At 37.1% G+C, this 17,472-nt stretch overlaps 1 protein-coding gene and 1 long non-coding RNA gene across 7 annotated transcripts in view; one reads left to right on the top strand and one right to left on the bottom strand.

Moving 5' to 3' along the window:
- The window catches only part of LOC139111810 (lachesin), a 212,792-nt gene that overhangs the window by 80,455 nt on the left and 114,865 nt on the right, over nt 1-17,472 (bottom strand). The gene's annotated exons all lie outside the window — the stretch shown is intronic.
- The window catches only part of LOC139111811 (uncharacterized), a 78,835-nt gene continuing 71,884 nt past the window's right edge, over nt 10,522-17,472 (top strand). The window contains exons 1-2 of the long non-coding RNA XR_011547279.1: nt 10,522-14,483; nt 14,600-14,640. This is a non-coding gene — a long non-coding RNA (uncharacterized lncRNA). The remainder of the gene's footprint in view (nt 14,484-14,599; nt 14,641-17,472) is intronic.

The following is a 17,472-nucleotide window of genomic DNA, read 5'->3' as shown; positions in this document are numbered from 1 at the left end:
TGAAACACGAAGCTTATTAAATTTCCTGGGTAGAAAATGTATCTGGATACAATAAAGTCAATTCTCATTTCCGCAATAATAAAAATTGATTTGTCAAAACTATTTATTAAAAAAAAAAAGAACTTTCCGCGTCGAATTCAGATGCTTTTCCACACATAAAAATAAATAAGAGAAATTAAAATATAAGTAATATCCTATAATCAAATCAATATTAATAGATATTGGAGATATCGTAATTACATTGATAAATAATATTAGGACCGTTGTGGAAATTTGACATTTATTCGCAGCAAGATGATATTTCCGGTAATGCCATAACTGTAGAAAAATTTATAAACTGAAATTAATCCGTTTAAATACATGTAAAAGTTGTACGTAAAGCCGAAATATAAAACCGATCTACTTTTGAATAAACTGCTCGGTTCCAAAGTTTTCTACCCAATTAATGATTCTTATAACATGTTTGACGTTAAAGGATGCAAGTTTATCAGAAATCGTTGAGTAATGACGAACTCGTAGGATTGATAAATACTAGCTCGCCAACTCCCTAACTCGGGCAACATATTTATGTCGACGGGCGGCAAACGTAAGACAGCAATAGGCGACTCGGACCGCCGAGGCATGCTCGTCCAGGATGGAGAGAAGCGCAGAGGGAAGAGAGATGTCGGACAGAAAGCGGTGTGAGAGGAATGTTTCAGACTCCATTACTTGAATTGGAGTGGGAATACTGGGTGGTCCCTAAACACCCCCTCATATTTCGGACAAACGTTCGCGCCCATCGACCAGACAAGCAGTTCTTGCAAGACGGGCACGGCTGCTGTTTCCTGCTCATTTTAAACAAGAATATCTCATTTTAAAGAGTTAATCTTTTTTTTAAAATATTAAAAGTAACTTTATACTATATTGCAAAAATAGCGAAAAAAGAAAAAAAAAACCCTTTACTTTAATACTATAATATTAAAAAATTTGTCATTTAGCTCGAGCTTAATTTTAGTCGTTACCATTAGACGTATCAATTATTAATATTTTATTGCACGTCCACTTGTAGTGTTAATAAAGTTATTTTAGCCGGTCCGCGACTTTAATGCAGAATGCAAGCCAAACAATGTGGAAATAGATACATTACTCATTCGACATGACGCAAATGTGTCACGTTTCCATACACTTTTAGCTTCTCTCCTGCCCTCTTTTTTTTTCCGTTCGTATACGGCACATTAATTCCTGAAGCCCATCAATCACCGAGTACGTACTGCTTTTTTTTTTCCTCCCCGCCCTTCTCCTCGTGTGCGGGAATATTTGACGCCGCGTGACGGCTTCGCCGAAACTTCTGCATGCTGCCTTCTGACGATGCTTAACTCCACATTGAACCGATACGACAATGAGTTTTGAAGACAAACACCAAAGTTAAGATGAGATAGATGAGGAATAGTCTGAGTTTACTGTATTAGTTCCTACGCGCGAGCTGCGCCTCATGGATACGATGCGCCTTGTGCATTCTCGGCGGAATTGATGCTTTTACGCTGTTTCCAACCACGTTATGATATAATTGCAATTAGTCGGTGATGTAAATGACGGGCATTTACATGCAAAAGAGGGATGAATAAATATGACGCATTAATTACACCGGAAGATCATTCCGCGTAGCTGCGCGGATTTCAGTTACTGCGGCGGGAAGAGAAGATATATCTAATGAATATTATCGGTGCTTCAGTTTTTGCATCAAATCTCGTTACTTATATTTATACGTATAGGGCGCACTGTCCGCACGCGCTATACTCAATATCGAATGTATTTTTTATCACAACCGGTCCGAAGCAATTTGGATTCCATTCCGTCGTTTCGATTTTTAAATTGGAGTCTCTGAATGTATTACTTCGAAATTGACGTGCGGTTCTATAACAGTTCATAGCTCACGTATATGATGACTTTATAAAATCATACCGTTTTCATGCATATCGCGTGCACGAACAATTGTGCCACTGAATTGCAACAAAATTCTCTTGAACGCTAAAATAGCTAAAAGCTTTGTTACTGTGTTTATTATTTATCGTATGTATTAATTTGGTTAACTTAATATTAATAAAATAATACATTAACTTAGTTCAAAATGAATACGTCTAACAAATAATAAAAATAACGAGATATTTAACGAATTAAAGTAAATTTGAATAAAATTACAAATATTATAAGTAAATTATATTTTTACGTATATATTATTCTTTTTTTAAAAAAGGCATTGCGTTTAATTATATTAAATTACTAATTGATATAAATTTAATCAAAACTAGCCGTGTTTTATGTCTACAATGTTATACACCGTGTTAAAGCTATCTTAAATTTATCATATTATCATGCAAGTAATTGATACATTTCGATATAATAATAAGAAAATGTCTATTATTAATGATATTTTATTTTATTTGCTTTAAAAATTTTATATATATGTATATTTTTAAGTTCTATTATTTAATTATGAGGATTTCATATTGTAATAGTTACAGCAATCGATTTTATTAGAGGTACTAAATTTAATCACTTCGAATAGGGGCATTGCTTTCATAAATTACTAGCGAAATTTGCCGCAAACGTGACGTTATAATTATAATTTCATTCCCGCCGTCTCACGTGGCCGGTCGAATTACTCGGTCGGCCCGTTATCTCGAAATTGGCATGTACATTGCGACTGTATGTTGCTCCGCTATCTTCCCTGCGTTCCTTGCGAGAATATTGCACTAGGACGTAGAGCGCAAATGAAATGGCGCTAGGCGAATTCGCTAAGAAAGGTATACGCGACCAGTTCCAATTCCCGGACCTGTTTCCCGCTTCCTCGAATTTTAGATAGGTGTATCGAAACTGCCGTGGGTACAACAAAATTCCGAAAAAGTCAACGGCGAAACGTAAGCTCGAAATAAATGTCGGATGCGACAACGCTTCGTGCAATAATAAGACCACGTTTTACAAATAACTATATTTCTATTTTTACTAATTGTCGCAAATAATCGTAAACGTTAAGATTAAAATCTGTTGATATCACGCCAGTTCTGCTCTACGAGTCGTCGGGATTTAAAACGTACGTGCCAGTATTTGGCATACGCTTCGGGGTAACGTCAGAAAGTAATAATCGAGAGAGAGATAGGACGTCGATGTTGCAAATCGATGCGAAACAGCTTTAAAGCTCAGTACGAGGCGTCGCAGATACAAAGAAAATTAGATTCCAGCCTCGAAAACGGCTCTCTTTCTCCCGAGACTTGCGAATTTAAGGAAAGTATATTACAATCGTCGATCTTACCGGATCCTTACTCCTCTCCGAGAAGAGAGAAAGAAGGGGAGGGAGGGAGAAGAAGAAAAATCGAGTTGGTGAGAGTACGGTATAGCCTGATAGGCAGGTATACGTCAATAGCGAAACCATCTGCTACCGATGGAGCCTACATTGCTGTCTATTCAGTAGGATACATGTCGCGCGTATGTATATGTGTAATATACATATACATACTTATACAAGCACGTCAATCTCGCAGTCTTTTTCTCAGTAACATACAGCAGCTGTGTCCAATTGAAAAGTCTTATGCTAGCGATAGATTTGACGACGTCGTCGATAGGGATGCGTTGAAATAATAATTGCGATGTTTGTCGAAGCCATCGGCAAATGTTTTTCGTAAAAGATCACGCGCCTGTTCGAAACGTATTAGAAAGTTTGAACGTAATTGCACAAAGGGATTTCTTTCGCGGCGTATCTTATATTTTAAGAAAACAAATTTCTTTCTCTTTTTACGCGAGATTAAAAATGTATGCGCGGACAAAATGATATCCAAGCAGGAAGTCGAAGTACGGTACAGCTCTCGCAATTTCAAAAGTAGGGAAATAAAATTTCTGAAACGTGCGCGCTGGCTCTGTCTAGAATTATCCTTACTAACTCCGACGGGGATTTTGCGTCAGATGACTACCTTCTCTCGATGAAATTACTGCCTCTGTAATAAATAACAGCTATCTGAATAACTCCAAACGCCAAGTGTACATTGTGTTTTGTGATGGTAAATCGATTCCAACTTCCTCGCTTTTATTTTGGTTTACTGGAAGCCAGCTTTCTAATCTGTATCTAAAGCTCAGTAGTATGCACGTAACGATGGTATGCCAACAATAGCGGATAAAAAAAAAAAAAAAGGACTGAAGCAGAACAGGAAATCGAGAAACATGTGGATGGTGCTATATAGAGAGTTCTGTCACGGATAGATTGCCATCCGCGAAATATCGGATGGATATACACGCCAGCTTATAAATGATAAACTACCAAGTACATTGCATGTAATCTAAAAAAAGACGGTAAAGAGCAACTTTAGAAATATAATAAGCAACGTAATGTACAAAATAAGAAACGTAGAACTTCGAGTTGACTATAAATTAAATGAATTTCAATTAATGTACTTTATCACGTAAGCAATTGAGCGTATCAGTAATTTTTATTAAATTATTGCGCTGTCAAATAATTTTATCAACATTAAATGGTTTAAATAAATTTATTGCACGTTTAGTGACATGTGACATGAATATTTTATGGACACTAGGGTAACGTTAACTTCATATTAAAAGAAGATATAAAATAATTTAGAGAATTATGTTAGTTATAAGCAAATATTAGACCCGTGCCAATGTAGTGTATAAAATATTCGTGTAAGTCTTCAATCATCATCAACTGTAATTAAAGAAATATTTAGAAATCTGAAAAAGTAAAAAAATTGTAGAAAAGCAATGGAAAATAGAATTTAACGTAATATACGGCCACATTTATCAACAAATCAGACCGCGTAATGGGGTAACAAATAAATTCGGCCTACTTACCAACAAATTTGATTAAAACTTACTTCCGATTCGCATACATTTGGTGTAATTATCGCACAAAATGAGAAGTGAGGCAGAAAGAGGAATAAGGAGCAAAGTCACTCCGTCGAGTGGAGCACATTAAATTCAGAGGAATCTCATTGCCGACGGCACTAGCTTCTCTATTCGCAAAACTTTTCAACGCGACTCGCATAATAGGCACTCTCGTGCTATCACACTTTAATAATAGACGAACGGTCTTTTCAAAATGGCTCGTATAATAAAAACGTTGTGCATTTTTTATTCGCAGTAAATATACATGTAAAACTCTTGAAAGTGAAGTAATAAAGACACAAGAAATCTTAGATGCATAGTATATAAGATTTATGATATAAGAAATATCACGATATGAAAAATATTTTTGTTTAGAAGGTATCGCGTATTAATATGTCTTAAACTAATCCATTAAATTAAATCATTTCCAATAACTCACTTTTTTTTATTACAATAAAATAAATTCCGTAATTTGCATTATTGATAGATCCGTTCAGATTTATTTTAGTTAATTCGAGTTATCTCGTAAATTTCTATAAATGATTGACCTAATTGTAAAAATGCATTATGATCTTATAACGCGTTAAATTTTTTGCTTGCAAATATAGCAGGCTACTTCAAGAATATCATAACGTGTGCTTTCTGCAGAAGCAAAGAAAAGAGTTCTTTAAAAACAGCAATTATTGACATACGTGATCGCGCATCGTTCTTCGTTAGGAAAATTAAGTTGGTGTAAAAATGAATTGAACGACGGAATAACGGAAATGGGTAAAGAATGGGTAAAAGAAAAAGAAAAAAAGAAAACAGAAAAGTAATTTCAGAAGCGGAGAAGAATAAGAAGAAACCATCCATCGCCGTATGAATATAGAAAATGTAGGGAACTTCGAGCCATCAGGCTACCAACCACAAAGAGAAGAGCTCGAAATAGAAATCCCTTAAAAAGAGACGTTTATCGGATTGAAAGGAATTCTTACATTTTCGCGAAAAAGTTTTCCTTTCTTCGCCGCCGAAAGAGAGACTTGTTCTCGGAAATCATACTTGAAACCGTGAGAAAATAGTCATTGTTCGGTTCAAAAATAAAAAAGAATCTGCCTTACCTTTGTTTCACCTTTGCGGGGCAATTAGCATATTACACTAATGACCGCGTAAATTATTTAGAATTATGTTACGAGTTAATTGATCAAGCTTTAATATCCGCTTTAATAGTCTCGAAAATTATCGATACTAAAGGAATAGCTGAAATTATTTGTTCCTAGTTTTCGCTCACTTGATTAATACTAATTCCATCATTATAATTAATTATAAATTAATAAAAATATAAAAAATGCTATAAAAAATATTTTTATTAATATAAATTAACTTCTCTTTTAGTTCCAAAAATTAAGAAAAAAAGAAAAAAAATTTTAATTAAATTAAATCGAGATTAAATTTATTGTACATTAGTAAAAATCAGTCAGTGACCGTAGAACGTATGTGTACAACGAAAGACGTTAAATAAGACATCGGGTTGACCGGTGAAGACCGTCTCAGTTGACAGCGAAGAGATAATAGCGCGTAATGGGATATTTCAAGTAGCGGGACGATTTCTTTTATCGGATCTGGCATTTGAATGCAAAGTATTATTCAAATAGCACTACCACAGTTCGTTCGTTCAAAGTTTGGTCTCTCCTACCTCCTTTTGCACGGCTTTTTCTCTCTCTCTCTCTCTTTTTCTCTTTCCTCCCTTTTGTCTCACCCCGTTATCCCTGCGTCTCTCATCTGTGTGATGTCGCCTCATGGGACAAGAGGCTTCATTTCCTGATATTCAAATGCGTTCAAACATCATACCCGTCCAACTCGTCGCTACCACGTGCTACACGGTGGTGCTACCACCGCGGTTTCTCTGCGGATAAGCCGCACCGGGCGATTTCGTTGCACTCGCCATCGAAATATACATAGTTGCTGAACAATCGCTCGCTCACCCTTTCCTTCGTCTCGCGTCCACGGTGCGTTAAAAAATGCAGATCCTCGAGGTAGCGAGAAGATTATGAAATCATAATGATACAACTAACGTTTCCGGAAAGTTTTGTTACGGCTTGTTTGCCTGTACCCACGTATAACGTTCCTAACTGAGGTAACATTATGAAACTGAAATGTTTAACTGTATTATCGAACGAAATAGTACACTGCGCGAGATAACGATAATAATAATAATTTTGCGTTGGAAGTTTACGCGTTGTGCAATCTGCGCAACGAAGGATCAAAACAATATACGACGACGTAACTCTTTCGAGGTGGAGTTCAGAAATTTTTGTAAACCTTTCTTGTTCTTTTGCCGATAACTGCGTCGCGAAAGATACTGAATTTGCGTAGCGAATGATATTGCTCCGGTATGCACGCTTTGAATTTACGTTCCTTTGACGTTACCTGCTTGGCCCGATCATTCCTATTTTATTCTATTTTCGAAACGGGAGAAAGGATCACATGAATTAGTAATGATACGAGACTTCGAGAGCGCATGCTTCTTCGAGGGCCCGACCAAATGTATTGCCGCTTTCCGATCCGTCATCCATGTCGTCACGGGCGGACGAAAAGACGGAAGATCCTCGGCACGATGTACAAGGAACAAATAAGATGACGTTACGGAGAAGAGAGAACGATTTTCGGAAAGAAATTTTCGTCTAGGGATTCATTGAATCTTAGATGAGCAGGATGACAAGCTGTAAGATCAAAGCAGTTACACCCTTATAATTTTCTTGCTCGATGTCAGTGTTACAGTCGCATATAACATAATATGCAAGATTTAAGTAACGAAGGAAAAATGTGACTAGTCTTTTTACTCATTCCATGAATTATGTTTTAAAGAATCAAATACGCACGTATCTTCCATTGCATAGTTTAATACCTATATGTCGCATTTTTATAACATGCGATATTATTTTTATTTTTATTCCCTAAAATATAATTATTTTAGTAAAAATTATAAAAATTATTATAATTATTTGAAAAATATTTGTATTTTTTAGCAAAGTTTCGTAAGATCTTTTTATTTCATTCAAGATATTGGTTATCTTTTAAAATTTTATTAAAGGATATAAATTTTTATTTTTTAATAATCATACAAAAATAATTTTTTTTTTAAAGTTAGCTGAAAGTTATAAAAAATTAATTATACTTCAGGGAAATTAATATGCAAAATAACAATGCGTATTATGAAAAGAATATGACTTGTATGCACCGAGAGCTCGAATGAACGTTTCTGTAACGCAATGAGATCGTAAAAGCGCTTGTATCTACGTAAGATAGGTCAGAACAGTTTCGAAACTCATTCACGCGGCGTTGCGCATTATGGTCTACTTTTCATACAAAACACCGTCCACGAACACCCGACCGTACTGATGAAAAAAAAAAAGAAAAAAAAGCTGTTACATTACGAAGCCGTCGAAAGACGGGCGTGAGAAAATGGGTGAGAGAAGGGAAACACGGACGGAAAACTTCCGTCAATTTGACCTTATTAAACCCCTTCAGGGTTGCCCTGACGGGTTTCGTCGAACGTAACCTTTTTATGCGTATCGCGAGAGAAAATTTCTTTTAATTCTACACTATGCGCCGCGGGAAAAGCGTCAATGAGAAGAAAAACTTTGGAACTTTTTAAAGAAAATCTCGCGAACGGTCACGCTCTAATAAAGGTTTCTTCTGCACCCCTGTCAAGTTTTCGAGTAAATTATGTTTTACCCTTTCGCGTTGGTTATACCAGATCGATAGCGCAACTTTCTATTCTTTCGCATTCTATAAAAACACGAGTCGTCTTCGTGACTTGCATCTCCATTATGGTATTCTTCAATTCGGATAAATAATTTCTTTCGGGAAGGTTATTGTCGAAATATCCGCGAAGCATGCAACGCGGACTTGTCCAAAGATATGATAAAAAAAATTGTGACGAAATAAAGTAGGAGAAACTGCAACGTTTTCACATGCAACGAATGATATGTTAAATATATATTTTGTCACGCGTATCTTTTTTTTTTCCAACTTCAACTTTCAAGTGTCAAATTTTTTCCATTGCAACCGCTTTATAATCGGCTTAAAGCACATCACTTTTTCTCGGGTATTAAGGTCGCGGCGAGCTAAGCAAAATGCTTCATAAGAAATAACCGGCCCCGCGCGCATCCTAGGTAAGACAAACGTTTTTCACGGAAAATGTAATTAATAATCCCGAATGCGCATGCATTACCGTAGGTTAATGCGAAGTGGTGTAACGCTCGGCCTGCTTCCGTTTTAGAACCGAGGGCTTCTCTGTAATGGAGGACTCTCAGAAAACACGAAGCGGATGTCACGCTCTCCCCTAACATATACCTATGTATGTGCCACGTTTTCCGACCGTGTACTTTTATCCAAATTGCCGAGCACCGCGTCAGCTTTGAAAGAAAATCATAATTTAAGAAATTACGTCTTCCAAATGTTCGCGTGTTATTCATCGGAGTATTGAAACTAATTAATTACATTTACGAGCTGTATTTATGAGATACACATTTTCTAAATCGAACGCGTAGAAGCGAATTAATCCGGCAAGAAGCACAAACGGCGACGATTTCGTATTAATCGAGTTTATTAAAAAAAAAAAAGAAAAAAAAGGATCTAGCAAAATACAAGCGAGCTCAATTTCTCGTACGAAAACATTTGGAGATTGCACGGTTGCCTTATGCATGGCTAGTTATCGATTACACGAGTATTTCGATGTGCCGCCTTTTACAGATAACGCCGGTGAAGAGAGCGAATGAGACTATTAGCGAGGAAAATAATATGAAAGAGGGAGGGGGGAGGTGAAGGGGTTGAAATGAAAAGCGCGGGCCGTGCAACGGAAACGACACGGGGGTCGAAAGTGGCGGTGGTAATGAGATGGGAGCAACACGAGTGCGGGCGTAGGACGGCGCGAAGAACGGGCTAAGAATGGCAAACGTTGGCGAAAAGAGAGCGCGAGAGAAGATGGGAGCACGAGGGAAGGGTGATGGGAACGTTGAGTGCCGAGAAATAAGTTGGGGTGATAAATCGGCGAGGCTCGCGAATAGCGAGAACCCGGAGGCTCGCCAGAGACGTACGCGGGACCGGAGAAGGAGGAGGCCGCGACGTGGAAGAACGGGAGAAAATAGGGTTGTTTCGAGATTAAAAACGGAGTGGTCGACGCGCTCCGACTGCTTAAGTATGCAAATGAAAATAATTTATTCTGGAAATCTGCCGCGAGAGACAATTTGTCTCGCACGCACTTTCCGTGCCGTCGATCTCGTGTACGAACATTATCTTCTTAGAGAATAGTAGTCATACGTGATAGCATAATGGTTAATGAAAAGATAATAAATCTTCTTATACTTACAATTAATTTCACGTTAATAATTTAAGCGCTTTAAAGCGCGCGTGAACTCAAATGCTTTCGTACGATAATAAAATTCTAATTTCAAAATATGTATACAATATTTATTTCAATCGATTATTCGCCCGGCAATACTTTATATCTTTTCGAATCACTAGAGCAATATTTTTACGCATTTTTATAAGGCGAGCAAAGTGGCTTGAATTACCGAGTACCTACGAAAAGTATCGCGTGATATTTTAAAGAATGAATGTCTAAAAAACTTACCACCCCACTGACACAACGTGACGTTAACTCACCTGTAACAAAATATTTATAACATAAGCATTTTTTGTACGCTTAATTCTGATTACGCTTACAAAGATTCTGCAAGCTCGATCGCTTGCGCGAAAGAAAATATATTTAAATTCCATTCGCGCAAACGATACAACTAATACAACATGTATACGTTATAATATAATGTACGAGAAGTATTCTAATAACTTTGGATAAAAATATCGTTGGACCGAACACAGCAGACGGGAATATTTAATGTATTTTAGCCTCGTGATAAATTAGTTTAATTAGTGTCTTTATATGCAACATTCCTGTTCGTTAACGAAGTAAACTGAAATTCCGCCGCTGTATATCTTCGCATAACACGTACGTAACACATACGTGTATTCTTTCGCGCAGGTAAAAGAGCCAGAAATGTGAGACGTTTTTCATATGGAATAATTTCTACAAAGACCACCCCATATTCTTCCCCTTTTTCCTGCATTTTCTGTGGTTTTCATACGTGCCCGCGTCCTCTCATCATCGTGAAACCTCATATCGCGCCATTGGTCGCGTACCTTCAATCCGTATTAAATGAACGGATATTCATTTCAAGAATATTTGGCGCACAATTTACACCTCCGTCACTAAAGGAACACTATAGAATTGCCACGCAGCTAGTGTGCCACTAATGAAGATAACATATAGGCCTAGAAAGTTGCACGTTCTGCCCAATATCGATAACGCGAGTTTAACAAGTCGATAATATTAGTTATAACTTTAATTACGAGTACAGGATTTTTTTTTCTCGCGTCTAAACTCTTGTTGCAAATAATCATATTTAATTTTTAAAAATAAATTCTGATGTAAGTGTAAGAAATCTTAAGGATTAATTTACATTCGTTTCTGTTTAGAGGAAAAGGTAAAAAGTCTTGTAGCGTGTTTTTTAGCAGCGAAGTTAAAAATGTCCTTCTCTGTGATTTTGTATCGTTTGAGCAAAGGATATCTTAAAAGATAGAAAAAAAATTAATGGTTGGCAGCAGGCAAGATGTGCGTTATCAAAAAGATAAAAGAAAAATAGATACGCAAAAATAAAGATATACAGCTCCGCTAATGAGTGAAGAGAGAAAAATATTTTTATTTTAACCAATCCTTTTCTCATATTCATATAAAAGACACGAAGAAAAATATTAAAAAGAAACCTCAGTAAAGATCACAAACTTCATTACTGAATTTTTCTTCGCATTAAAGATATATGTATACATACTTTGCAGAATATAATGTACAGGATTACTTTACTACCAAGAGAAATGAAAAAGTCTGTAATTCTTGTTTAACATTTTCCATTTTTCTTACATGTATTGATTTAACGAAAAGGAAAAAAAAAGAAAAAGACTTCAAGGCATTTTAATAATTATACATAATAAATAATTATTTCCTTTTTTTTTTAAATAATTGAATCGTAAACAAAACTAGAATTAAGAAGCGTTAAAAATAACGCAAGAGAAGAATAATAAAGCTGTATATAAATTTCCTTTCTTTTAATAGTATTGCAATATCAGGTGGTATCGATGCGTACAACCGATGCCTCGCTTTTCTTCATCCAACTAGGTATAAACCTCCTGTCTAGCAGCCTTCACACACCAACTCTTTCTCGACTCGCGCAAAATTTATACGCAACCGGAGTGGAAAGCCGCTATCTTTTAATTTATGCGCCAGAAATTTAATATTCTCGCAGCGTCTAAGACGCGTGCCAGGGCTGCGGCAGAAAGTTTCTGCGACGTGTAAAATTGAGAGGGATAACAGAACAGAAAAATAAAGAAAAGTAGGAAAGAGACTTGAAGTGAGACGGCTGTTGATGGTACTCGAGGGCCCTTTTTCACTGGGGCCAGTCTTTGCATTCCGAAAAGGGTTAACGACGAGAGACGGTAATTCACAGGGTAGGCGTGCCGAGCTTTTGTGTCATCTTCGTTTTCATGTTTCTTTGGAGAGAAACTTTTGTACGCGAATGATTTAAGTAAAGTATAAGCTCTTACTGAATTTTCTTAATAAACTACAGAATTTTTAAAACGTTGTATTTAATATAACTATTAAAATTTTGTTTATGAATCTTTAATATTCAATATTTTTCTCACTGTGACTGAAATGGGAATTGTAATTTATTCGTGTAGGATTATTAAAGGCTCGTTATCAGTGTGAATGTACCTAATATAATTGTTAAGAGGGAATTAAATGAGGCGTCTCTACTACGTCGGTGTTAAATGTCATTACGTCTTCCTACTTTCTTGCTACACAGTGGAATGATTGTGCCATCCGTGAAACTACTGGCATCTCTTTGAAGTCTCATTCGATGCGCTCACGGCGTCGTTAATGAAATTTTGCACATTCTTCGGGGCACGATTACTCCTCTCGTGTCAGATGCAACGGGGTAATTACAAAATGAAATACAAATAAATACCATTGCCCTGACTGACGAAATATGCCACCAGGCGTTCTTGCATGATAAATTACATTGTTAAGAGGAAGAAAGAAGAAAAACGTTATGATCTTTAAAGCACGCTGAAATTTGGCGAATGCCATATTTATCATACCATTTCGTCAAAAAATGTTTTGCGCGATGCAGACACTCGAGAAAGACAAATTAATTATATTATTTAATTTCTAAAACTATTTTAAATGTAATTCTATTCTGGTTTCTGACAAATCTGAAGAGTAAAGAAAACAGATCGATAACAGTTTACTGTCTTAGTAATAAAATTATGTGCGTACGTAATTTTAATTCCGACGAATTAATAAATTAATTTTTTAATTGATTTTAATTGGACAATTTTAACGTTTCGTTTAATTTACAAGTAGGATATTTTTTCCGAAACCATAATAGTTCCAATACCCCGCGCCTCACCAGCGTTCATATTCAGCGCTCGGTAGCGGTCCGGGGAGATGAGGGGGGACGCCAGCGCGCCGACCAATCACAGCGCTCCCCTACGATCGCCTGATCGCGACCGCGCTAGGGACTCACCGCGCCCCGCAGCTCATTCCATTACGTACAGGTGAATACGCCGGCCGCGTGGAGAGAACCGGTTTTCGCGACGGATATCGGAGCATCTGCGTGTGTTCTTTAACGCTTATCGTTGCGTACCCGTGTTTCGCCTCGTCCTTAGAACCTTCCGAACCGCAGCGTATCGTACGGGACACCGCTGTTAACCATCCACCGACATTCGACCAGGCGAATAAAGGTGAATTACTTTGTTCTTTATTCCTCCATAATACGTCGCGTACTTGTAGTTAGGCGATAATACGCGAGCATTGTAAAGCTGCAACGTTCGCGATCGAAATATTGTAAGAACCGAAGTTCTAGATCTGCGTAGCAAACTGCTGTAGGCGCGGGGAGCGCGGGGAGTGGGAGGGACGGTCCGCGGTAGCTGCGTTAGCGTTGGAATGTGCGACGAGGTCACTCGGCACCAAAACACGCGCGCGGTACGGTAAATAATACGCGCTCTCTAAGACATTGAACGGAGCAGAATACTAACTACAATTTTTATGTTTCAGATAATACCCTGCCTCTGAGGACGGATCAACCCGACATCCCGCAGACATTCTGAGAGGAGGAGGAGGCCCAGGAAGGGTATCCTGCGCCACCGGAGCAACCCCAGGGTAAGCATAATTTTTTTTTTTTGGAATTAAATAGTTCAGATTTTTAATAACATTTTTTTTAATTATTTTATTTACTTATATTTAATATTTGCAACATAATTTGTTAATTTTCTGTTTCAGATCAGGAGTTCAATGAAAAATAAAGTGCCGCACGTCGATATTAAATTATACGAACCGCGATCGGTTCGTCGGTCGTTTCGCGAGTGCCGATAGTTACCGGGCGTTTGTTTTACGCAACAGTAATTGATTCGGGCGCGTTCGCGAGTTTCTAGTGCGCGGAAGGATGGCTCGTCACGTCCCAACTGAGAGGAGGAGCAGGCCCGGGACGGGCATCCTGCATCGGCGGAGCAACTCTTAAGTAAGTATACATTTTTGAAATAAAATCTTCATTTAAAAAAATTTTGTACCTTTTTTTTTATTAATTTTATTAATTAATATACATGTCTAAATTAATATTTTTCTTTTTTGTTACAGTCACCAGCAGAACGCAACAACTCCGCTGTTCTTGCTGATTGGTAAGTCGCAACATTTTTTTTGTAGCTTGTCATTAAAATCTCTTGAGTCAGCAGCACGCCGTCGACTGTAGGTTATTCAATCGTAATTATTAATATAATTGACTAATGTTCGAAATTAATAACTTGTTCGAGGCGCACGATTTACAATCTCTAGTATAACTAAAAATGTTAAGTATTTTACAAAACAATGCAGCAACGAGTCGTAGTAATTTCAAACAGAGAAAGACGATAGTGGTTCACTTGAAAGTTTTTGCGCGTTCGGTATATGTATGTTAATTACGTACAATTGGTCACTTTAAGAGATCTTTACGAGAAAAAGCTTTCACGGTGAAAACTTTCTTAGTGATGTTTTATGGCCGAAGTTTCACTGAACAAGGAAAGATACGACTTTTGCTTTCCACTTCTACTTAATTCGCATTTGTGATTAATAATCTAATTAGTTTTTTCACCAATCGCATTATAAACGAGGTTGATCAACGTTTTTATTATTTTTAAGGAAATTAAATATAATAATCTAACATTGGGGTTATAAAAAATGATAAAATTACTTCAAAATTCCGGGGTTCATTGATTTTTCACGAATCTATTTAAAAACTACGAGAAAAATTCAATTAGGAACGTTTTAAAAAAATTGATATTACAACATAAAATTGAGTTTAATATTTTACAACTATTCAGTTTTTAAAAAGTAATTAATGAGCGATTCTTCAGAAGATAAAACTTACTTTTATAAATAAATTACTTTAGGTATCAACGAAAATTCTAACAGCGCTTTTACTGCAAGATGAAATAATCTTGAAGCTAACCTGATTTAATAAAATTCTTAACAAAAGTAGGAAAATATTTGAAAATAAAATAGGAATTTTTTAGTCTAAGAGAAAATCCCGTATTTCCCAAGATTCTTAGCGATTATTTCGTACACATCTAGGCGGTTCCTCCGCCACTGCTCATTAAACACGTATCCCTTGAACTAGTAGAGACAGCCGCGAAGAAAAGCCGGGAGTCGCTCGACCGAGTGACAGATGAAATAAACGCGGCCACACGGGTTTCCTCACTTTTCACCGCGACGTCAGTTACAACGTTGTTCCGTTAGACGAAGCAATTATCTCTCACCAAAGTGCCCTTACTTCTTACAAGCACGCACTGTGGCACAACTGGCGAGTAAATTTCGGTTAACTCGATTTTTATTATCGACGCGGCCGCGTAACAAATACGAGGGGAAAAAAATAAAATAAAATACCGGTGATTAAAGACCATGCGTACACGAAAGGAACTCATATAAACGATAATTAAAGAATTGATTAACTATCTGCTCTCTTTCTTTCTTTCTGGCTTTGATATTTTGTGGTAAAAGAAGAGAAATATGCAGAAAAGGAGCGAGTAATATACATTAAATAAAATTAATTTTTAATTTTTTTTTTTTTAATTACTGACGTTATCATTCTTTTATCATTCTTAAATTATACCGTGATAAAATATTAATTTGTCCCAAATATAATTTAATTCTATGTTCATTTTCATAAAGCTTTTTCGTCTAAATCTTTGAATTCATCTCTATTGAATATATTACACCAAATTTTTATTTAAAATTGTTATATTTTATTTTAATAGAAATAGAATATTTTGTGCTTTTCATATAATGACTGAACGTAGCGCATTAGCTTTCACAATTTTACAAATTAGGAGTTATAAAATTTTTGTAATATAAATTTTATTTTTTTAAAACGCTATGCTGTTATTTAAATCCAATGAAATGAGTCATGTACCGCGAGTAAAAAAATTATTGTAGGTATATGTCAGTAACATTTTTCGCAGCTTTTACCGTAGAAATGCACTTTCGATTTGCGACGAAAGTCACGTATTTCGAGTTCTACTGTTACAACGTCACACGACATGCATGTACCTACGTCCGTGAACGTGCTTAGTAACCTGAGGAAATAGTTACGTGAAAACTGTATGAAATTGTGAAAGGCGTAAACGAAATTCTTGGAATCGCTTTTTAATTAAAGTATTGTTTCGATCGTGAGGAACAACCGTCGTTAATACGTCCGAAAAATTCCAACGTGATTTTAACATCAACTCTCTCTCCGGGCTCCTTCCCTCTCTTCTTATGCTTACAAAAACATGAAACTTTCCGAGCTACTTTCATCGCCATGCAATCTCCGCCTTTACAAAGTTTACGCTCGGACAAGTTTGCCCGCAAAGTTTCGCCAATGTTCTTTTTATTTCGTTAGTTTTAATCGATCCGTCATAATTACTGCGGACGCGCGCATTAAACTTATCAACTGGATTACTGGCGAGAGAAAGAAAAAAAAAAAAAAAAAAAAAAGATGCACTCGCGGAAAAGCAGCGACCGCGGAATTTCGGGCCGAAACGTTTCAGTCTCGCGCTTAAACAACCTACGAAACAGCTACCTGACAGTGATACCTTTTGCGGCTTCCACGGCAGAAATATTTCCACTTACCGCGAAAGCCTCGTGCTTGGCATTCCTACGCTCGAACACTGGTGCATAATGCACGCGCATGAGGCAGCTCGCGCGCGTACCCGTACACACGAACACACACGTATACGCGGGAGCGAGATATAGGCGGTAAAGGCAGAAGGAAGGTGACGGCTCCTTGGGAATATCTGGATCTACGAGAGACGGAAGGAGCCGGAAGAGGGACCGGAAGGAGAGAGAGCTGAAGCTACCTAAGGAAGTTGATTGGTAAGGGCATCACGCTCAAGGCATAACTGACTGACTTCTCGTGCAACCACCCATTCCAAGACGATCTAGAACGATCGCCCCCTCCCTCCCCCGCACCCTCCTAGTCGCGAAGGGTCCGGCATCCC

The sequence above is a fragment of the Cardiocondyla obscurior genome, linkage group LG25, assembly GCF_019399895.1.
Source record: "Cardiocondyla obscurior isolate alpha-2009 linkage group LG25, Cobs3.1, whole genome shotgun sequence".
Lineage (NCBI taxonomy): Eukaryota > Metazoa > Arthropoda > Insecta > Hymenoptera > Formicidae > Cardiocondyla > Cardiocondyla obscurior.
The sequence above is the reverse complement of the archived record's forward strand: the minus strand, read 5'-3'. Positions and strand labels throughout refer to the sequence as shown.